This window comes from Haemaphysalis longicornis, unplaced genomic scaffold, assembly GCF_048455015.1.
Source record: "Haemaphysalis longicornis isolate Haplotype H1 unplaced genomic scaffold, Haemaphysalis longicornis Haplotype H1 scaffold_9, whole genome shotgun sequence".
NCBI classification, from domain to species: Eukaryota; Metazoa; Arthropoda; class Arachnida; order Ixodida; family Ixodidae; genus Haemaphysalis; species Haemaphysalis longicornis.
The window spans coordinates 63,835,048-63,858,339 of record NW_027526460.1 but is presented as its reverse complement, the minus strand read 5'-3'; positions in this window follow the sequence as shown (position 1 = coordinate 63,858,339).

The following is a 23,292-nucleotide window of genomic DNA, read 5'->3' as shown; positions in this document are numbered from 1 at the left end:
TCCATTACAAGCACGGGTTCTACGCAAGGATCAGCCAGAGGCGAACAATTAAAAGGGTTCAGCGCACTAGCTATCTCTAGCACCAGCCACTGTAACCTTACCGACGCGATGTTCACACACGATGATCATCACTTTGCGATGGTGGTGTTACGTTCGTACCGAACTGTACAGGTTGTACCATGCCCAACATCTAACAGAATGTGCTGAAGTATTCCCTATTTCGAATTTAAGAATCACAGATCTCATAAGACGTGGATGACCTTGAATTATTTAGGAGAAACTTATAGCAGCATCTTGTTCTACAATAAAAATAACGCATGAAACAACATATTGTTCAAACAACATGAAACAAAAACTCCAACGATATTTTTTATGAAATTTACGTTTCCTTGATCTTAGCTTAGAGACCCCGCTAATGAGAATGCAATTTTGTATCTTCTAGGTGTTTTTAAACTGGAGTTCCTAAAAACACAAAAAATTGAAATTCCGGGGCTTTATGCGCTGAAGCTACATCTGTGCCACGACGTCCAGAGTAGGCGAGGGCATCACGGTATTTTAAACTTGTAGATGTGTAAAAATTGCAACACTCGAAGTTTTAAGCATGCCGGTGGTAAGTTGTGCCATAATGGAGGATCACAGGTAAATATAAACATCCTGGATATTTTTACGGGCTGCAATCATGAGAGATGCTCGTTTTAGTTCTTCGCCACCATTGCAAAAACTGCCGGTGCTCGGATAAAATCTCCATTACGCAGCAGATTCCATTAGCTGCTGAGCCACACCGATGTAACTAGTATTACTGTCACAGAATTTGTTACCGGCTAAACATCACCACTTAATTCTTTTAATATTTTCACATGTGCTGATTTGTGACCGAACACGAAGTCCACCCCGAATATGATCCAATAAGTAACCTGATACATAGCAACAGAATTGAAGCAATGAGCCAAGTCATGAGAAAGGTATTCTTGAGTATGAGCGCACTCATCATCTTCGGCCCTATTATTAATCATTTCGTCATTTTGAGAGAAAGATAAGGGAATATTACGTGCTTTTAGCAGACACGTTATGAAATAAAACCTGATTTTCCCCTATTTCACAGTAACAGGTCTTTTGTCAGCACGTGCCATGCGTGCGAAACATGCTCACAATTCTAAATTTTTCAGAGTTGAATGCTTCGACGACTAGACGAAATTACTCATGATGGGGTAAGGAGGGGAAAAGGCTCTGAACGAACATTTGTGGCAAATAAATACAAATCATCTGAAAGAACTCGAACATGACCTACATTTCTTAGAACTCGCTTAGTCATACCTTAATGTGTACCCGTCCCATTTTTTACCATAAGCGAATAATGGTGACAGTAGATATTCAACTTACAAAGTTGAAGGGATTTATGGAGGCTCAGCAACTCAGGTATGGTGTCAATGGTTCGTCTCTTGCCTTTCCCATTCATCATAATCATCATTACCAGCCTGTCTACGCCCACTGCAGGGCAAAGGCCTAACCCATTAAGCTCAAATTATCCCGGTCCTGTGCTAACTGCGACCAATTAATCCCCACAAGATTCTTGATCTCATCTGCCCAATAACTTTCTGCCACCCCCGACACACTTGCCATCTCTGGTCTGTCACCCTTAATTACCAATAATTATTTGGCCTTCGCATTACATGCGCGGCCCGCGTGTATTTCTTCTTCTTAATTTCTTCTTAAGTTCTTCTTAATTTCGACCCAATAAGCTCTCTACTTGTCCCTTAATGTTACGCCTATCATCTCCCGTTCCATTGCTCGCTGAGTAACCCTACGTTTATGTTGTACCCTCTTAGTAAGCCTCCACGTTTCTGCCCCGTAGGTGAGTACCGGTAAGATGGAGCTGTCACACACTTTCTTTTCCAGGGACAATGGTAGGCTACCATTCATTATCTGAAAATGCCTGCCGAATGCCCTCCACCTCATTCTTATCCTCCTAATTATCTCTGCCTCATGGTTGGGATCCGGGGTCACAACTTGGCCTAAGTGGATGTATTCGCTTACCACTTCCACTGCCTCGCCACCTAACTCAAACCGCGGTGCTATCCCGGTTTATTGACCATTACTTAAGTTTTCTGCATATTAATTTTCAGGCCCAGGGTTATACTCTGTGTGTCCAGTGCGGTAAGCATGCTTCCTAATTCGTCCCCTGAATTACTTAGCAAGGCAACGTCATCACCAAATCTGAGGTTACTGGGGTATTCTCCATTAACCCTTACTCCCATCTGTTCCCAATCCAATGTTCTGAATACTTCTTGTAAACATGCTGTGAATAACATTGGAGAGATTGTGTCTGCTTGTCTGACGCCCTTACTTATAGGTATTTTACTCCTCTCCTCATGGAGGATGATGGTAGCTGTGGACCCATTGTTAGTATCCTCTAGTATTCTTATATAATGCTCGTCTACACCCTGGTTTCATAATGCATAAATGACTCCTGAGGATTCAACCGACTCAAATGCTTTCTCATAATATTCCGCACAATTCTCTATCACCTGATTGATCTTCTGAATATTGTCCATTGTCGAATAGCCTTTACGGAACCCTGCTTGTTCCTTAGGTTGACTGAAATCTTAGGTGGCAGAAATTCTGTTAGCGATTACCTTGGTAGATACCTTGTAGACGACTGACAGTATGCTGATCGGCCTGTAATTTTTCAAGTCCTTCATGTCACCTTTCTTACGGATTAGTATGATGTTCGCGTTCTTCCAAGATTCCGGTACACTCGCGGTTATTAGGCATTGCGTGTACAGGCTTGCCAGTTTTACTAGTACAATGTACCGGGCACCCTTCAAGAGGTCTGCTCTTATCTGATCTTCACCAGATGCTTTGCCCTTTTCCATTTCCTTCAAAGACATCCTTACTTCTTCTGTCGTTACTTGTGGGAGGCCTATGTCTTCTGAACTACTTTCTGTTCCGGCATTATCCTGGATGTCTCGGATACTCTGCAAATCTCTATAGTGCTTCTCGGCTACTATGACTATTTTATCCCTCCCTGTGATGGCATTGCCTTGCGTGTCTTTTAGTGCATGCATCTGATTTTTCACCACGCCAAGACGTCTCTTCACTGCTTTCAGGCTACCTCCGTTCTTTACAGCGTATTCGATCCTCTCCATATTATATTTCCGTATGTGAGCTGTCTTACGCTTATTGATTAACTTCGAGAGCTCGGCTAGTTCTATTCTGTCAGCTGCGGTAGAGATTGCCATGGTTTGCCGTTTCCTGATTAGATCTTTCGTCTCCTGAGGAAGTTTACCAGTATCCTGTCTAGCCATAGTGCCCCCGACTTCTACCGCACAATCAGTGATAACGCGTGTAAGGTTGTCGCTGGTTTCCTCTATTGTAAACTCTGCTTCCTCGGTAAGAGCTGAATATTGGTTCTGCAGCGCGATCCTGAATTCTTGGACTTTGCGTCTTACTGCTAGCTCATTGCCCGGCTTCTTTCGTTCTAGCTTGTTGCGGTCCCGCCTGAGATCTAGCCTAATTCCAGATCTTACCATGGGGTGGCCAATACACCTTACCTTCCGAGCACTTCCACATCCTGCACGACGCCAGGGTTATCGCATAATATGAGGCCCATTTCATTTTTGTGCTACCCATTCGGACTCCCCCACCTCCACTTCCGGCTCTCCTGTATGCACAATAATGTATTCATGATGCGTAGATTATTCCGTTCTGAGAGCTCGACTAGTACGTCCTCTCTGCAATTTCTACAGCCCAGACCTTCCCAACTGCCTTGTCTCCAGCCTGATTCTTGCCTACTTTGGCATTAAGGTCTCCCATAACTACAGTGTACTGTTTCACTTCAGCCATTGCCGATTCCACATCTTCCTAGAGGCGGTCAATTGGCTGGTCGTCGTGGCTGGGTGTGCGGATGTAGCTCTGTGCCCCTTTGAGTTTGTACCTCTTATTAAGCTTAATTACAAGACCGGCTGCCCTTTCGTTAATGGTATAATTTTATTCTATGTTGCCAGCTCTGCTTTTGTTGACTAGAGGTCCCACTCCAAGTTCTCTTCTGTCCACTAGACCATGGTAACACAGGATGTGTCCATTTTTCAGCACCGTCAGGGCTTCACCTGTCGTCGTAACCTCACTAAGCCCTCTAATTCCTCAAACAGCCACTCTATACTCGCCTCGCTAGATAAGGTTCTCGCGATAAATGTTGCCAGGTTCAGATTCCAACGGTGTCCTGTCCGGCTCCAGGTAATTCTTAGCACCCTCTGCTGCGTCACAGGTCTAACCGCCGCCGTGGTCAGTTGCTTCGCAGCTACTCGAGACTGAGGGCCGTTATTTGATGGGGGTATTCATGGGAGGTTTGGGGCCATCACTGCACCAGGGTGGTCACTCCTGCTCTGGTAAAGAGCACCTTCTTCAAGGAGTGCATTGCAGGTAATGGTCGCCGGGTCAGGCCGCACCACAAGCCCATTCTGAAATTCCATCACCACGCGGATTTTTTTTTAATCCGGTGGACATTGTCCGGCAACGGGATTCGCGCCATGGTCCTTCTGCACGAGAGGCGGATGCTCTACCTCTGCCCCACCTCTGCTTCTACCCACCGCTGCTTCTACCGTCGTCATGTATAGCACGGCAAAAACAATGCACAATTGTCGGGACACTGAACGCGAAGAACACGTAGATACGAAACACCGCTCCAACGGCCACAACCAAAAGGACGCCTCGCCGGGAGCAGCCCATGGTGAAGTAAAAAAATTCCACTCTACTTCATGTCGATGGCACAACGCCTCCGCCAGGGTGGGACACGACACACCCGACGTCACACTGACAGCGGTTAATAAGAGCGGCGTATTTTTTTCTTTTATTTTCTTCACTGCTCGTATTTTCTTCACTGCTTCACAGTCTCGCTGTCCCCCAAAGTTGTGGCGCGAGCGGAGTCGTAAGAGTCACACAAGCCACGACTTTCTTGTGTGACTCTCTACAAGAGCTACACAGCGCGAAAAAAGACTTGGGACGTGAAGAAGACTACAAACAAGCGCTGACTTCCAAAGTTGTCCAGGCTGTGTAAAATAAATAGGCAAAATTCTGAAGCGGTTAGGGTTTGCCCCCTAAATCACCGGAAAAGTTTTGTCGAGTGTGTACAAGGGGTTATCTACAAGATCCCCCTTTCATGCGGTAAGAATAACGTATGTCAGACGAGCCGCTGTCTGAATGACAGGTTGCGGGAGCAAGATAATAATTTTAGGCACGGTTTGCAGGGGAATCTCAGCCGGCATTGCCGTTCGTCTGACGAGGCAGCTTGTACGCCACTGTTTGACGAGTGTCTTGTTGTCAGCCGTCATGGTCACACACTTACACGCGACATTATCGAAGCAGCTGTCATAATAAGCGAAGGAGATAAGTGCATAAGTGCCCCGTCCATTCTGTTGTCAAAAAATTAGTTTACTTACTTGGGCACTTAATGATGGACTTTTTCCTTGTCTTATTTTCCTTGTTATTTGCTTCGATGTGTTCCGCCCGCGGGTTGTAATTGTTTTGTACACGTGGCTGTGCAGCAGCTGGGGTATCTGCCATGCCATTGTGATAGAATATATATTCATGTGTATGTTCTTTTCATTAAAAAATTATTTGGAAGTCAGCGCTTGTTTGTAGCCTTCTTCTCGTCCCTGGTTTTTTTTCGCGCTGTGTAGCTCATGGATTACCAACTAGCCGGAACCCTCACGCTCCTCTACAAGAGTCACCAAGCGTAAAAGGAAGTCGTGGTTTACGGGACACTTTTCTGACGCCCTTTTTTCTTAGAGTGTACTGTGTTTTATCTTCCCCGGGAAACATCTTTCCTCCCACTCACGCATCCGGACTGAAGGCTGGAAAATCTTGGTTGGTGGCTTGTTGAGTACGTGAGCAGACGGGCCGGACTGAAGGCTGGAAAATCTTGGTTGGTGGCTTGTTGAGTACGTGAGCAGACGGGAAGTACCACGTGGCCATCATATTTATTTATGTAGGCAGTTGCAATAACTACTGAGGAGTCAGTCGTCGGCCGAGGAGCTAGCAGTGAAGCCGCCAACGACGTCTCCGTGGGTTCAGCTAGAATCGCTATTCAAGGCCAAGGAGGTCAAAGACTATGGCTGCATCATCTTCCAGTGCTTTCCCTGCTTGCCGAAGCTGAAGAGAGCAGCGCGTGGCCAACAAGTTATTCCAGCTTGTAGACGCACGTGAACGGGAGTACAATTTGAACATTCTCAATGCCTGTGTTTTAAGCATATAGGCATCGCAGGGGCCACTACTGCACTAGTTTAGTGTAATACAACACTAAAACATATTCCAGATTTTACGCATGCGTATATTTGACAAGTATTGTCTTTTTTTTTTGTTCCAGTCTCTCAGTTACCCGCGTATCGAAAATCTGCAGGCGTTGTTTGAAGCGACAACCGAGTGAAGCTTCGGACTCCGGAGCGGACCAACCACCACAGGACCAACCACCACACCCAATCCGCTTCATGGTGGGTGAACGATCGCAGTGCCAGTGTTCCCTCTAGTTTTTAGTATGAAACTCTATTATTTGAAGAAGGTTATGAAACGTTATGGCGTTTCATAACATGAGGGATTGTTCTGGGTCAATTTTGTCACATGTACAGCTACTCGGCTTTCTGTGTGTGAGAAAGGGTTGCAGATAACTGCAGTTCTTAAGACCATACACTCGGATAAAATGAAAATACCAATTTTGCGGCCGCATAAGACATTATTTTCAATAAGAGGTACAAGCTCAAGGTGGTGCAGGGCTACGCGCCCACATCCAGCCACGACGACCAAGTAGTGGAACGCTTCTACGAAGATGTGGAATCAGCAATGGCTAAAGTAAAAACGCAGTATACCGTAGTTATGGGGGACTTCAACGCTAAAGTAGGCAAGAATCAGGCTGGAGACAAGGCAGTTGGGAACTATGGTCTGGGCTGTAGAAATAGCAGGGGGACCTACTAGTTGAGTTTGCAGAACGGAATAACCTACGCATAAAGAATACCTTCTGCTCTAAACGGGAGAGTCGGAAGTGGACCTGGAGGAGCCCGAATGGGGAGCACAAAAATGAAATAGACTTCATATTATGCGATAACCCTGGCGCCGTGCAGGATGTGGAAGTGCTCGGAAGGGTAAGGTGTAGTGACCACCGTATGGTAAGATCTCGAATTAGGCTAGATCTGAGGAGGGACTGCAACAAGCTAGTACGAAAGAAGCCGATAAATGAGATAACAGTAAGACGTAAAGTGGAAGAATTCAGGATCACGCTGCAGAACCAATATTCCGCCCTTAACGAGGAAGCCGAGCTTACGACACAGGAAGCCAGCGACAACCTTACACGCATTCTCACGGAGTGTGCAGTAGAAGTCGGGGGCACTATGGCTAGACAGGATACTGGTAAACTTCCTCAGGAGACGAAAGATCTAATCAGGAAACGGCAAACCATGGCAATCTCTACCGCAGCTGACAGAATAGAACTAGCCGAGCTCTCGAAGTTAATCAATAAGCGTAAGACAGCTCACATACGGAAATATAATATGGAGAGGATCGAATACGCTGTAAAGAACGGAGGTAGCCTGAAAGCAGTGAAGAGACGTCTTGGCGTGGGGAAAAATCAGATGTATGCACTTAAGGATAAGCAAGGCAATGTCATCACAAATAGGGATAAAATAGTCACAGTGGCCGAGGAGTTCTATAGGGATCTGTACAGTAGCCGGGACATAAAGGATAATGCCGAACGAGACAGTAGTTCAGAAGAGATAGACATCCCACCAGTAACGACCGAAGAAGTAAGGAAGGCTTTGAAAGAAATGAAACGGGGCAAAGCACCTCGTGAGGATCAGATAACAGCAGACCACTTGAAGGATGGCGGAGAAATTGTACTTGAAAAACTGGCAAACCTGTATACGCAATGCCTAATGACCGCAAGTGTACCGGAATCTTGGAAGAACGCGAACATCATCCTAATCCATAAGAAAGGCGACATGAAGGACTTGAAAAATTACAGACCGATCAGCTTACTGTCAGTCGTCTACAAGGTATTTACCAAGGTAATCGCTAACCGAATCTCTGCAACCTTAGATTTCAGTCAACCTAAAGAACAAGCAGGGTTCCGTAAAGGTTATTCAACAATGGACCATATTCACACGATCAATCAGGTGATAGAGAAGTGCGCTGAGTATACTGAACCCCTATATATAGCCTTCATAGATTATGAGAAAGCATTTGACTCGGTCGAAACCCTAGCAGTCATTCAGGCATTACGGAACCAGGGGGTAGATGAGCATTATGTAAGAATACTAGAGGACATCTATAATGGGTCTACAGCTACCATCATCCTCCATAGGGAGAGCACTAAAATACCTATAAGGAAGGGTGTCAGACAAGGAGACACAATCTCTCCAATGTTATTCACAGCATGCTTACAAGAAGTATTCAGAACGTTGGATTGGGAACAGGTGGGAGTAAGGGTTAATGGAGAATACCTCAGTAACCTCAGATTTGCTGATGACGTTGCCTTGCTAAGTTACTCGGGGGACAAATTGCAAAGCATGCTTTCCGCACTGGGCGAACAGAGTAGAACCGTGGGCCTGAAAACTAACATGCAGAAAACTAAAGTAATGATCAATAACCTCGGGACAGCACAGCAGTTTGAGATAGATGGCGAGGCAGTGGAAGTGGTAAGCGAATATATATACTTAGGCCAAGTTGTGACCCCAGATCCCAACCATGAGGCAGAGATAATTCGAAGGATCAGAATGGGGTGGGGTGCATATGGCAGACATTATCAGATAATGAATAGCAGCCTACCATTGTCGCTGAAGAAGAAAGTGTATGACAGCTGCATCTTACCGGTACTCACCTACGGGGCAGAAACTTGGAGGCTCACTAAGAGGGTTCAACTTCAATTGAGAACGACTCAGCGGGCAATGGAGCGGAAAATGATAGGTGTAACATTAAGGGACAAGAAGAGAGCGGAGTGGGTCAGGGAGCAAACTGGTGTTAAAGACATATTAGTAGAAATTAAGAAGAAGAAATGGACGTGGGCAGGGCATGTAATACGAAGGCAAGATAACCGCTGGTCATTAAGTGTAACAGAGTGGATCCCTAGAGAAGGCAAGCGTTGCAGGGGGTGGCAGAAAGTTAGATGGGCAGATGAGATAAAGAAGTTTGCGGGGATAAATTGGTCGCAGTTGGCACAGGACCGAGGCAATTGGAGAATAATGGGAGAGGCCTTTGCCCTGCAGTGGGCGTAGATAGGGTGGTGATGATGATGATGATGAAGACATTTTTTCAGAAAGTTGCCTGTGTGTAAACCTGAAAGCGAGAAATCTCAGTTATTAGTATGCGGAAAACATCGCGCACGCCCCACACCTTGTCTCTGTGCTCTAGAGCATACGTCGACAACCTGCGGCCCGCGGAGTATTCTGGGCCCCTGTAACGGCATCAGTACCGCCTGCCATTCTCATTTCCTACCTGAGGGCCGGCATGGCAATTTTAATCTCGAATGGAGTTGATGCAAAGCAAGATCGCTTGCAGTTGGCATTGTCCCCCACCCCCATCTTCCCACTTAGCCTGATAAGGTCTTCCCTTCCCACCAACACATAAACGCCCCCCCTCTCCCTTCATCGGCCCAATTTGCAGTCCTGCCCTTGCCGTGCCGGCTGCACGAAACTCGGCCATCGACCTGCAAAGGTTGCCGAACCCTGCTCCATACTATAAGAAAAACTGCAAACAAAAAACAGTGTTTATTCTTTGAGCACTTCGCTTTGTTGCGGCCTCAGTGCGGCGTCATAAAATCTTTGACAAAAATCAGCCGCCCGCCATTTAATCGGAATGAGGCCTCCTGCCAGTTTTGGACATTCCGTTTTGCTCAGCTAGCAATTGTGTTCTCGTGCAGCTCAACAACGGGCGACAAATTCAGAGAAAAACGTTTGGTAGGCAATGCCCTGTCACAACACCCTTCATGTACTTCCTACCGCGTTATCTCAATGCCGCTTCGAAATGTGTCGGGAATGATGGAGTGGTCAGGGTTTCGGCGAGACGAGGCCAGCTCACGTCGGGTATAGTCACAGATGCGCAGTATTTTCGAGGGAAATGAGCTTCCCAGCGAGCGCAAAGCATACTTCCACGAAAAGAAAACAATTACAGTGGCACACATAGTTTCGCAGTGAAGTTTATACGAGGTAGAAGCAGTTGTTCACTTCCCCTCAATGGAGGATCGAGTCAAATTTTTCTTTTTGGTAAAATGAAAAGCATAAAAAGCATAAATGATCATCCATCTCGTCTCATCTTCCATTGTAACAACCGCTACACCACTGAAACTTGCTATTCTGCTTTTCAGTTTGCTTTCTTCCAAAACCGTTGCATGCAGCTTCGGGAAAAAATAGCAAATATTCATACAGCGAAGCTTAATCCAAAACAAGCGTTGCGAAAAGCCTAAAGTTGGGAAAAAAGAGTCGCTACTAACACTGCAATCTCGCCAAGTAGAGCGACTTCTACATTCCATACTGCTCGTAGGAAGTCCCAACAGCGCTTTCAGCCACTTATGTTAGCTCCGGAACAATAGACCATGAGCACTGCTTACAGAGGCACGTTCACATAGCAGCATGCACCGAAAACTGACACAAGACAGTGCGACTGCTTTCCTTTTGCCGCTTCTCGGCTGTGCGTTTCTGCCCTACGAAAAAACTCGATAAAATTGTACACTGTAGTTACATATTGGGCCTTCTCAGAGATTACAGAGCAGTTTAAGTATGCAGGACATTTTCGCCTCCACAGATAATGTTGTTTCAGTCGAGCTCGCTTTTTGCCATACATAGGGGTTTTTTTAATGGCGCATATTGGGGGAGTAAATCAAGTTGTAGCAGTTAATATCGTGTAAGAGTGCCATTATAGGAATAGAATGCCTTGAAGTGATGATTGTCGACATGTATACGATCAAATTACAAACACTTAGGAAACTAGTTATTCCAGAAATGTGTGCCTCGGATCCACCATATCTGATTTTCGAATGACCTCGAATACTCTATCAGTATGGAAAAACAGATCCAGAAAAGAACCTACATTTTTCGGGAAGTGCACAAGAACTGCCGTTTCCTATCACGACAAAAGCCAACCAGAACTGAACTGAAAGAAAAATACAGTGATCGGCTCACTACTAGAAAGTTCGAGAACTTCTTGCTGGGCTAGTTGGGGAATAGCTGCCATGATTTGAAGCGCAACAAAAAAACACGGGTGATGAAACAGAGGTAAACGAGACAGCTGCTGTCTTGTCGACTCTGTTTTACCGCCCGTGTTTCTTTCATTTTTTTTTCCTGCGCTTCAAATCATGGTTAAAATATTTCGAGTATCCACAGGTTGGAATAGAGCTCCATGTTTCTCCGAAGTTTTTTTGCTACCTCCAGCCTCCGAATACGCGCAAAATTAAACGTCGACCTTTTCTCACATCATTCCTTTCTTGGTACGTTAATTTACATGCCAATACATGACACCGTTCTAAATCGCGAGCTCCGTGATTGCTGGTATGTAAGCGACTATTTTTCAAGACGTGTTTGGCACATACGACGGCGTTTCCTACCTATAATACTACAGGCTATACAACCATCAAAACTAGTTCTGCCAGGGGCGCACTTTTTACATTTTGTACAGAAATTGTCCCCGTACCTTAAAAGCACTGCGGGTTTTGTCAGGAAGAAATGCAACAATAAAGTGAGCGAAGCATGAAAAAACGCAGATGAGGCACCCGCCTTTCGTTTCTGCGGTGATCGTACCACTATCCAATAGATATGTGTTTGCTTCCTTCAGTACCAAATCACAGCTTTTTGTTGAAATTACATAGTCGTTCACTAGAGAAAGGACGGCATGGCAGGTAGGCGTCAGACCAAACTAGTCGTAGTACAATGGGATTTTAAATAGTGCTAGAGTGTAGAGGCCAAGGAATGCAAAGTGAAGGTCTAATGGGCTTTTCGTGCCGTTACCAACTACATTACACGTTGCAACTAAAGTACACCAATAAAAGTACCCAACCACGTAAAATTGTTTCGTACGATGTGAAAATGCGTGGGCATTACTTCTTCCTTATGCCGCCGATTTGTTTCGCTCGTTTTACTGCCACTACGTTTTGTCCAGATGGGTGCAGTGATGTCTTGAAGGACACAAGTGCCAAACAGGCAATAATTTGAGATTTCACGACGACGGATTTTCTGTAGGCTACCTTCATTTGCTTATTTTCCTTGATATCTCCGTTACTATGACTGAAAAATCCTGGCCAACTGCAGTTGCTAAGCCAAAATTCATGTGTTAGTCAGGTCAAGGTACATTTTAGCCCAACAGTGCTCACAGCAACACAATTTTGAGGCCATTTTGCGCCACTGAACGAGGATTTATTCCTTCAAACACATCCTTTGACATGCGGTGGCCCTGGCACACTCGCCAGTTACTTTCCCCCGTTGCTCATGCAGTTTTGCTAAGAAGGCGCGTGATTGTTCTAATGGAAGGTTTATTGGAGCGAACTTGTGCTACAAAGCAAACAAAGCTTTATTTTGCCATGGGTGGGACCGTTTTCTGGTCGACTTAAGGGTGCTTTTCTCGACGGCAGGATTCATATATATCTCTACGGTGTATTCGGCAACCTGGACAAGTGAGGCCTGGGTTAGTGAGTCTGGGCTGAGCAGCGCGGCCGCCGACTGCTCCAATGTCGCAACTTGGAATAAAATGGGGTGCTTTTAAAGGGGTTTTTCTTCACAGGACGAAATCTTATCTGTTGAATCTGCGTAATGATGGCAAAGAGACAATGTTTAGAGTGCATCTCGGGGTACCAGAGTGACAGGATGGCAGGGGTGAGAAAGGTGGCTGTTTGAAGCAGGCGCCGTATTACAGCGTGGCGCCGAGAGAGGGGGGGCAGCAGGTGGTAGGAAGCGAGTTCTGGGCAGTCGGTAGTGATCGAGCACCGATTGGTAGGTCAAGAGGCGGTCCCTATGGCAGAAACGTTGAGGAGATTCTGCAGCGTCACTGAGTTCTTGGATGATTGGCTCTAGAGCGACCTCGTGTGCCGATTCGTATTCTAAGATCTCGGAGTGGCCCGGTGCCCAAACGGTGCATATATTTTGTTTCGGGCATTGGCGTGCCTGAGTAGGCGTGAAGTTCCGGGGTCAACTCTCCCGCTGGAGTATTTGGTAATGACCGATTTAGAGTCCCTTATTATAGCAGTTATCTTTGGGCTGGAAATAATGGCCAGAGCAATAGCCATTTCTCCGCCTACGGTTGGAAATTGAGTAGGGAAGGAGAGGGCGGGTAGTGTTCGATGGGATGAATCAACTACAACCGCCGCCATGGCTTCGCGTCCTGCGTATTCTGTAGCGTCCACGTAGGCAGCTTACGAGAAGGAGGAATGTTGTTCGTGCAAAGCCTGTGTTCTCGCTCGGTGTCTTTCCGCGTTATGAATCAGGTACATGTGTTTATTAACGAGGAGGTTGGTTACCAATTGGTTTCGAATATCTGGGGGAATATCAAGGTAGCTGTTATAGATGGTGGGATGACTGAGGCCAATAGTCTGAAGAATGTGGCGTCCAGTGCCACTCCTTGTGAGTCGCGCAGGTGCGAGACACGTTGGGCTTCGATAATTTTGTCTAGTGTATTGTGAATACCGAGAGAAAGTAGCTTGTCGTCGAGAAAGCAGTAAAAAATGTGACATGCACTGTCGAGCATGGGTGAATGGGATGTCGTGGTCGTTACCCTGCACGCATTTAACCAAGAAACGCTGTACTTTACAGAACCATTAAAAATTGAAAATATTGCTGAACAATTAGGAATAGTCAAATTAGTGACCACAAGTTGACACCCTTTCCCTATCAAACAAGGCTCAATGCCGAGGGTTGACATCCGGACCAGCGATATGGCTTGATAGACCGAATTGATAACCCGGTGCTTCCCCGCTGTAGTAACGAGAAAAAAGTACCGAATTCGAAGACATAGTCGCATTGCACCCCCCCTGCCCCTTCAAGCCGTGCACCGACCCGATTCTAAATTAAAAAAAACATCACGGGCCATCTCAAGTAACTCTATACCACGGATAGCTCTAGACCATGGAAACGGGGAGGGTAGGTGGTATGGGACATTGAAGCTAGAGGTCGCCTTGGAAAGCGGAGAATGGTGTTGTGGAGATTTGCAAAAGTGGCTCGCAGAATCGAAGACGGCGAAATTGAAGGCTATACCTGCTGCAGGATTTGACCTACGCTATAACACACGAGGGGGGGGACCACTTTAACAGAAAAGGTTGAGCGTGTTCGTGTTCAAAGTATGTGTTTCGATGTAGATAGTAGGCGCGCTCCAATACGGCAAAGGAGAGAAACAAGACACAAAAAAAACTATTACAACCAAACAAAAAAAATCGCGCCAATCCACACCGTGAATATGGTTGGAAAGTAACTGTAAACGGCACCCATAATGATTTCCCATGCGACGTCACTTAAATTCACTCACATCGCTCTACAAATAGCAAAACCAGAGAGAAGTGAAATGCACTTAACCACACCATTTATTACTTCAAATAGATATTCTTGTTAATGTTAAATCAATGCATGAAGCATGAACGGTGTTTGGTTGAGTTGTATTGGTGTAGCACAAGAGTGGAAACTTTTTTTATAAAATTAAAGTAAGCTCCAACCCGGTGTTAGACGATCTGTCTTCTCCGTCTCTGTGCCGCGGACGGAGGCGACGAGATTTGCGGCAGAGAAGGAGGAGCAGGAAGAAATACTTCTGTTCAGATTTCTTAACGGCCCAGAGTGCAGCCCTGGGGAGTGATTCCTTCTTCTGTGGGGCCCATATGCAGTCCGCGCGGCCTGTGTTCTGTCCACCCGCTGAAGCTGGGTAGGTAGAGCATCTCAGATTGCTCTTGTTGGGTAGTTGATGGAAAGAGAGGAGGGTGCTCAGGACTAAAGTCGCACACCCCGATTACGGAGCGGAGTGTTCCTACTTCTGAGCAAAATTTACATTCAGCGTCGTAGCGATTCGGATACATTAAGTGAAGACGCGTAGGCTGTGGGAAGGAGCCCGGATTGTATAAGCCGTAGGGTAGTTTGTTGTTCTCTGGAAAGGTCGGGGTAAGGCGAAGGTATGGTCTGTCTCAGACGGTGATAATGCTGGGTTATCTCCCTGAACGTGACAAGCGGGTGACTGTCCTCGTGCAGCTCCATAGCACAGGAGGTAAAAGCGCAGGCTTGTTGGGTGGGCTTATTTGTTGCCCTCCGTTGAAGCGTGAGGGGGTGTCCAGATGAGCTGAATGGAACCGTTTGGGGAGTGGGTTTTTAGCCCGCGCAGTGCAGGTCAGGACACCCAACCCCACTGGTAATTCCAGTAGGTTGCTGGAAATCGGTGACTACCCTCCGAACCCCTGGTTGAGTGAGAGCCAAGGTGATGGCTACCTCTTCTGCTGCCGCCATTTCTTGGGTCTTAAGCGAGGTACACGCAAAGAGGTTGGTTCTGGAGGTAGCCACGATGATGGCGTATTGCTGCCCTTGATGTTTGGAGGCGTGTGTGTAGATAACTGCATGATCCCCACCGAGGGTGGTGTTTAGCGCTTGAGCCCGTGCTTTTCGGTGACCCTTGTCATGTGAGGGGTTCATATTTCTAAGCAAAGAGAGCATCTTTAGTTTTAGTCCCCAAGAGTCTGGGAGTACGTCAAGCGGAGTGACATTCTGGGCTGCCCAGCCAATCTGGTGAAGCATGCGGTTACTCATCGCAGTTCTCAGTCGGACCTTCTGGTTAGAAAGATGGCCTTCTATCTGCTGTGAATGAAAACTTCTTTTTTACGAACCTGTAACCCCCCTGCTATAGCGCCTTCGGGCGCTGCAGGTATATGTTGAATAAAGAATAAAGAATAAAGCTCTTCCACCGTGTTGTGGAGCCCCGTGCTAAGCAGCCTCTGTGTGGACGCACTCATGAGAAGACCAATGGCCTGCTCGACCGCCTTTCTAATCATTATATAAAGCATCTCTATGTCTTCCTTGTCGAGAAGAAGACAGGGGGTTGACGTAAGTAACTCTCGAGAGGACAAAAGCTTCAATTAATCGAAAGGTACCGGATTCCTTTAGGCCTCGCTTCTTGGTGGGAACTCGCCTGATCATGTAATTTGATTAATGCTGTTTTTGAGGCGCTGCAAGGAGACGTCACTCCTGGTGTTAGCCTCGAGATGTAGGCGCAGGATCTTGATGCTGGGGCTTGCTTGGAGTGGTGGCCTGGCCATCAAGGAGTATTTGAATGTATTCCTTGGTTTGGCGTGAGGGCGGACGACAAGGAGCTGTGATTGTTTACGTGAACACTGGTGGCCACAGTCTTTAGCACATTGGCGTACTAGAAGTGAGATGCCATGCATTGGTGTGAGCTTCCTTTAATTTTTGCAACTCTTAGCACATGAGCAAGGTGCGCACACGGCCGCTAGACGAGCGTGAGTGGTCGCGTGACGCTTTCACGTGGCATTCAGCGAGAACGCTGGGGTAAACCCGTAGATGTGCTTGGTGAGTACACCACCTGTCTTTCCAGTCTTCGCGTGGGCTCGTAGCTAAATTGGTAAGACAACGGGCTCTCGCTTTGTTAGTCTGTCAGTTCCAGGTTGGATTCCCGGCGGTGCCAGTAAATTCTTTTATTTGTTCGCTGGAGTTTTCTGGTGACACCAACGGTCGCAAAAGAACCCTTGGGGGGTAGAGGTAAAAAGCTTTGCTTTAAAAATCCCGGGCCATCTACACTCACGAGAAACCGGGGGAAGGTGAACCATCCACCGTATCAGTCCATTCGAAGACTTTAGGTCTCTCTATTACCAAACGGTGCTCGCTAATAGGGAACCGCAGAAGCGCAGCTGGGAGGTGCTGAGGTGGTGGCGCCCCCTCTTGCATTAAACAGGATTGAAGCAATATGAATACCGCATCTGCACCTGTTTAAGGTAGTGGCAGGTGTCAACACGAGCACCGTGCAACACTCGTGCCTATCGTTGTCAGATGTAGAAGGTTAACACGTGAGACATCTAACTGGAAGCTCATCCTCTGTGATGATGCCTCGCAGCAGGTAGGTACGCGTTATCTTGCTTAGACCGACCACCCGACCCGCTGAAACCTAGCGTCAACAGCCGGGGTGCACATGAGTGTAACACAAATTATAGCCCGTCTACAAACAGCTTATGCTAGTGATGGACGATTGCTGAAGCGGAGAGAGAGCGTTCCACAAATCTTTTAATCATGATAGTTTCTTTGGAACCGGTTTTATCCGTCATACACGTTTAGTACACGCTACGTTGTAGCGCGAGGTGTTGGAAAACGAGTGTCCCGGTGTGTTGTTTTAGTACGCGTTACGTTGTAGCGCGAGGTGTTGGCGAACGAGTGTCTCGGTGTTTAAGTACCCTGACCACATGAGACACCGACAGCCGTAGCCCCTAAGGGCCTTCGCTCTGAAAATGAACGGTACAATACAAGGCCTCTTCTCTAGTGTGGTATGGCGAACCACATTAACGATCTCGAGCCGCGGGCCCATCGCAATGTTCCCTAGTCACCACGGGAAACAACCTCGGAAAGTGGGGCGCTGAAGAAGACATGACCATGAAAATAGGCGGTGAAAATTTGGTCACAAAGTTCTGTCGGGATAACGAGACGATATGATGTCCTCTTTCTTAGGGGGTCACAACTTTTCTTCACAAGAACAGACCTTATGAGGCAGAAAGGTTGACTTTCGCTTGAACACCCTGGAACGGATACCTTGTGTCCTTCGAGGTGGTCCATCATGGCCTGCAACTAAGTTCCGGAACGCCTCTGGACTGTTAGGTCGCTCTTTGTCCCGATTCCTAAAAATTCGCCGTCTTCTGCGGGTTCATTAGCGGTGTGTCTGCGGCGCGTGGGGTAGGCAGTCGGCGTCTGAATGTTTTACGCCGGATTTTTACAGGATGGGGACATCCAATTCCTTCATCAGCTGGATCCATTTTATGCGGAAGGAGTAGAGATCGTTCAAATTGGCGAACCTCCACGGTGCAAGAGGCTGTTCAGATCTCAAGTGGTTAATTGTAAACTTACGGACAAATCCAGAGACCGCGCTTACATTAGGAAGACACTCGACTCCTGCGGCTGGATTGTTTTAACAGCGAAGCAGTTTAGCAAAGCGGTATTTTTCGTGCCCGCACCTAAATATAGCCCACACAATGCCGAGCACACGTGAGAGCGTGCCTCGCGGCGACCTCCCGGCAGTTAAAAAACCAACAAAAATGCCAAGCGCTCGTGTGTGCGTCACTCGCGGCAACCGCCCAACGTCCCTGACAAAAGTTTGTCAAGCTAAGCATACCCACTTAGGGAGATTGGATAAGATTAAAAAAAAAATTCTAGCGTTCGCCGTAATCACGGCAACAGTCGCTCGGAGATGTCCAATGATTATCACTTCCAAAAAATGAGGGAATCTCACGCTTACAGCTACAATAAAGGAGTAAAGATCGTTGCAATAGCGAAGAAGAAGGAAATCGGATGCAATCGTGGACCTAAGCCTTCTTGATGGTCGTAAAGGTTGCGTACAGCTTCGCACACTTCAAGTCTTTGGCGTTAGTGTGAGCTTCCTTCACTTTTTTCTTGTTTTGAGCCACTGCCGCTGCTATAAGCGATTACTTTCTTTCAGCTGTTTTTCTTGTTTGCGACTCCAGAGCACAAGACTGCATCCCTTGCGTCTGGTGGAATTGACGTTACGGTGCTTCATACGAGACGGAAAATCTCATACGGATATAAATGGCAGCCATGCAGCTTGTGGAACGCTTTTCGTTCACCTACCTCTCGTTCGGCGAGCGCGTGAGGATGATCGGCTATTCGTGCGAAGTTTTGGAGGAAGAATCAGTAATGTGCGCACTGTCTCAGAAACGTTCGCACATTTTTCTTGACTATGCGAGCCGGAACCCTCATGCATTCCCCTTCTCCTCTTGGGTAGTGTAGGACGCCTTCTGCGTTCATCACGTGGCCCGGAAATGTCAGCTCCTCGTACGTAAAATGGGCTTTTTCGGCGGTCGGCTTTCACACCGTGTTCGAAAGGCTTCTAGTACCGGCTCTAATCTTTAAAAGTGCTTTTCGAACATCGGGGTCAATACAGCATGAGATACAGGGGGCAGGTTTGCCAGTTTAGGACGGTTAGCGCAGTGTTTCTGGAAACTCTCTGGAAACGTTGCATTGGTAATTCACAGCGCAAACGTGATCAACCTGAGCTCGTACAGTCCGCCCGGCATTATAAATACAGCTTTCGCATAAATTCTCCCGTATACTTTGATTTCCCAATATCCGGTTTTCAGGTCATTCGTACCGACGTACATCCGGTGGCACCGGTGGTGTTGGGCGTCCTCCATCTGTGGTCGTGGGTGCACGTCTTTTAGAGTTATTTTATTAACTCGGGGGTGCTCGATGCCGAACCTGAGCGTGCCATCTTTTCCCATAAGAACAATAGGGCACACCAAGGACATGTTCAGGGCCATTATGTCACGGAGTGTGTCTTGAACTTGGTTGTGGATAGTCTAACATTCACATAGGGACACTTAGTAACGTGAATGTCGGGCAGGGCGAGCTCGATCTCAGTTGAAAATTCGGAGCTTCGCAAAAGGTGTCTGGCGTCATGTTTATTTCAACACAAAATGCTCACTGTTGTTCAACAGAAAAGGCTGCACAAAATAGGTGCTACCCTTTTATAACACTGGAGCTCTTTACCCCAAGCTTCGTCCATCCGCCGCACCAAAAAGCGACAAAAACCTCAAGAAAGAAATCTGGTTAGGGAGGTCCCGGAGATCAAACCCGGAGCTTTACTGCGGGAAAGCGACGGCCTAACAACTGGGCCACCCCAAGGGCCCGAGGGGTACCAAGTTAGCAGAGGTGAGAAAGAATAACATGAGCAGCCGATCGGAAAGAAACACAAACGTGGCTGGCGATTGCAATACTCCCTAATGCTAAATTTGTGCGCAGCGCGAAATGCAGTCTTATCGGCAACGGGGCATAGCTGTTGCGTCTCAGCAAGTGATCTCGTGATCGGTGAACGAACAGCGGCGGACGCTATTATTACGCTGTCTGCTAGCACATCGCCGCCGCTGAGCATATTGTTGTAAATAGTCTTCCAACCTCCTGAGAAAAAGACACGTGGTCCGGATCTGTGCTTTTCTGTGTTTTTTGTGAACCTGAAAGTACAGGATGCTTGCTTTTTCGTTCTTCAGATAACCATTTTCGCTCTTCAGATAAACACCCTCCTCCTCCCCCTTTCGCCATACTTCATCCTCGGAAGACGGCTTGGTGGGCTAGTTGGTGGGGCATCATGAAGGCGTAAACAGCGCACAAAGATTACGACACACAAGGAAGAGAAGACAGGACAAGCGCTAATTTTTCGAAAGAGCCCAACGAGCCCACTCCATTGGGTTCTTGCATCCTCCGCTTTCCTGCGGGCTCATCGTCGGTGGCCTCTTCGTTCTCTCCGTTATCTCGTAGCGCGTCGCCGCTGGGGAGCGTCTCTCGCCGCCGCCGCGCACCGCCCTCCCCCCTCGCACCTTCGGCACACTTCCTTCCGCCGTTTGCCTTCTGTCTTCAGTGTCCTTTTCCTTCGCTTGGTTGGGACGAGGGCACCGTCAAACTACTGTAGCGACGAGCCCTTAAGTGCTGCACACTGAAAAAAGCTCCCAGTGGTGGGAATCGAACTTGGGTCCCTCGGTTTATGAAACCGGTGTCTGTTTATTTGTGCCATCAACGCTGTCAGCGCGCACGGTATTTTTTTTTTTTTGGGGGGGGGGGGGGGGGGGTCGTGGTGCGGGTTCTACCGCGTGCTAACCCGGTCCACTTTGGGAGAGATGGGAAAACTGCGTATGAAACGATATCAGGGCGTGCCAGTCAGTAAAAACGTTCGGCGGGAAGTTCAGAAAACCGTGTGAGGTGCAACAGCCGGGACTCTGACGAAGGGAGAGGGGCCACCAGCTCTGCTATTTCTGCAGCCTTGCACCATTGGGGCATGCTGTGCGAATTTTGTAGCGTGAGCTACAGTGGCCGTGGTTGAGCAGTTTCTTGTGTCTCCTGAGAGCCGTGCTGCGCATGCGCGGGGAGCAGTGACGTCGCACGGCGCACAAAGCGTTGCTCGCTCCCCGGCGTCTCTCGCACAACCCACGCGCCCAGCGTCCGACCTCCGTTCCGTACGTGGCTTTCCTGTCCACTTGATGATCATGCCAGGGGTGGCCGGGTGTGGAACCGATGGCTCGTGCAGCGCAGCAACCCCGGCGTGCGCGTGTGGAACCAGCTTAGCTCTGGGGCCATTGGTGACGCTGCGCCGGAGCCGCTTGATAAATATACATGTGTCACATAATGCGTATACCGTGCGTGTGTCATTTTATCAGCAGTAAGCAGGATAATCAAGCTAATCCTAGACAACCAGGAAAGCCAAGAATAACCAGCTAAACCTTAGCTCACACTACGTGTATCCTGGCATAGCCGAGCTCAGCCACTGCTTGCTTTTTTTTTTCAGGACACAAAGACCATAAACTGGTCGATTACAAATCCTGAAGACACCCAATCGCGCTTCAAGAAAGGCAGGAAAAGACTGAGGTATGCACCAGTTGCAGCTTCTTAATCTTCGCCTGTTCTTACAAGCGACACCGTCATTCACACCCCTAATCGTGGTGTAGCCCGTCTCAGACTGGGTGATGGCCGGTTAGTAAAATGATGGCCGGTTAGCACTCACTTCGAGTGCTACACTGGGTATACAAAAAATATAAGCCCCTTCAATCTAGCGACAAGATGTCTGAAACAAGACGTTTTCTCTGCGCTATATTGAGTAAACGGGCGCTTTCGATTATTTAATTTAAATTTGATTTGAAAGCCTAGAGTATGCTTACACTTACATGCTTACACTTACATGCTTACACTTTACACATCGAAAATCCAACCGTGTCGGACTGACGCAAAGGGATAGACGTCGGATTCATAACATATCAGTCCCAGGTGCGAGTCCGTACACGGAAGCGTTTCTGTCTTGAGGCGCTTCGCCTTCCATCGTCATCATTATAATCACGTGCATTAAATGTGAAAACCCATTATGTCAAGCTCGCTTCTCCGCAGTGCGTTTTGTTGTTACGATCTACGAGGCACGTCTGGCGCGGAATGTTCGTATTTAAAGAGTACTAGCACCGCAGCGCACCTCGCTTCCGATAACTGCAGCGTCATCTAGTTCCCGGGTTTGAAATTTCTGCGCATCCGCTGGTGTTCCACACATTTGTGAGTACGGCCTACTTTTTTATCTGATGCCTCTCCACTTAAACGACGCCGTATATTTATTTAGTTGCGAATTTAAGCACCACTGCGCAGCTAAGTACGGAGCACCAGAGTGACTTCAGGAAGCATTTTGTGAACCCAGCCATTCCAATGTGACAAATTACGTTTTGCTTAATCGACCAGATTTAGGGGGAACCCCCAATGTGGGAGCAAGTTTCAATGACGGGAAATTTGACATCAACCTTAGATGCAGCCGTACGGCTACAAATAAAAGCCGTACAGCTTTCTCGGAAAAAACTTGTCCTGGTTCAGGTTTCCAACGCAGTACGACCGGCTATCTGAACCAGTAGGAAGTTTGCTTTAAATGCGAAGTTTCTGAGAAAGCTGTACAGCTTTTCTTTGTAGTTGTACGGCTGCATTTAGGGTGAATGTCAAATTTTTCTTGTAGAAACATTTTTCTTACTGCTCTGGACAGGACTTTCTCATCATGATCGATAGTAACCTTACATACATGCTGCCATTATGATGCACATTTATTCTAAAAAGGCATTTGAATTTGTGCGCATGGTTGGTGAAACTTGCTTTGATGATGGAAAGGCGTTTGATGGGATGCACGCTTCAAAGCGTAATTCTTTTGGCAGCGGCAAAAAATTTACGTTGTAAGCCTCTTGGCGCCACTGAACACATATGAATCGTCCCTCCTTTGAGCAGCCAATAAATTCAGTAGTAGGCCGCATTCTCAAACACTCTCCGAATGGGCGGGCCATCTGTATTCGGGTGGAGCTTCTAACATGCCCATCGGTGGAGCTTCTAAATTCTGCAGCCAGAAAACACTGAATACATGGAAGGCCAGGCGCTGTGCTTTTCGTATCTCCTTGTATCCGCCGTGCATACGGCTGACTTTGCACCTGCTTTTACCCAGCACAAAAAGCTGAGCCATCCTCCATGCGGCGGAAATGTTGGTCGGGTGACAGAGAGGACAGACAGCACGACACACAGCTGTCGACTGAGCACACTTCTACTTGTCATGCCACGCCATGATAACCTGCCG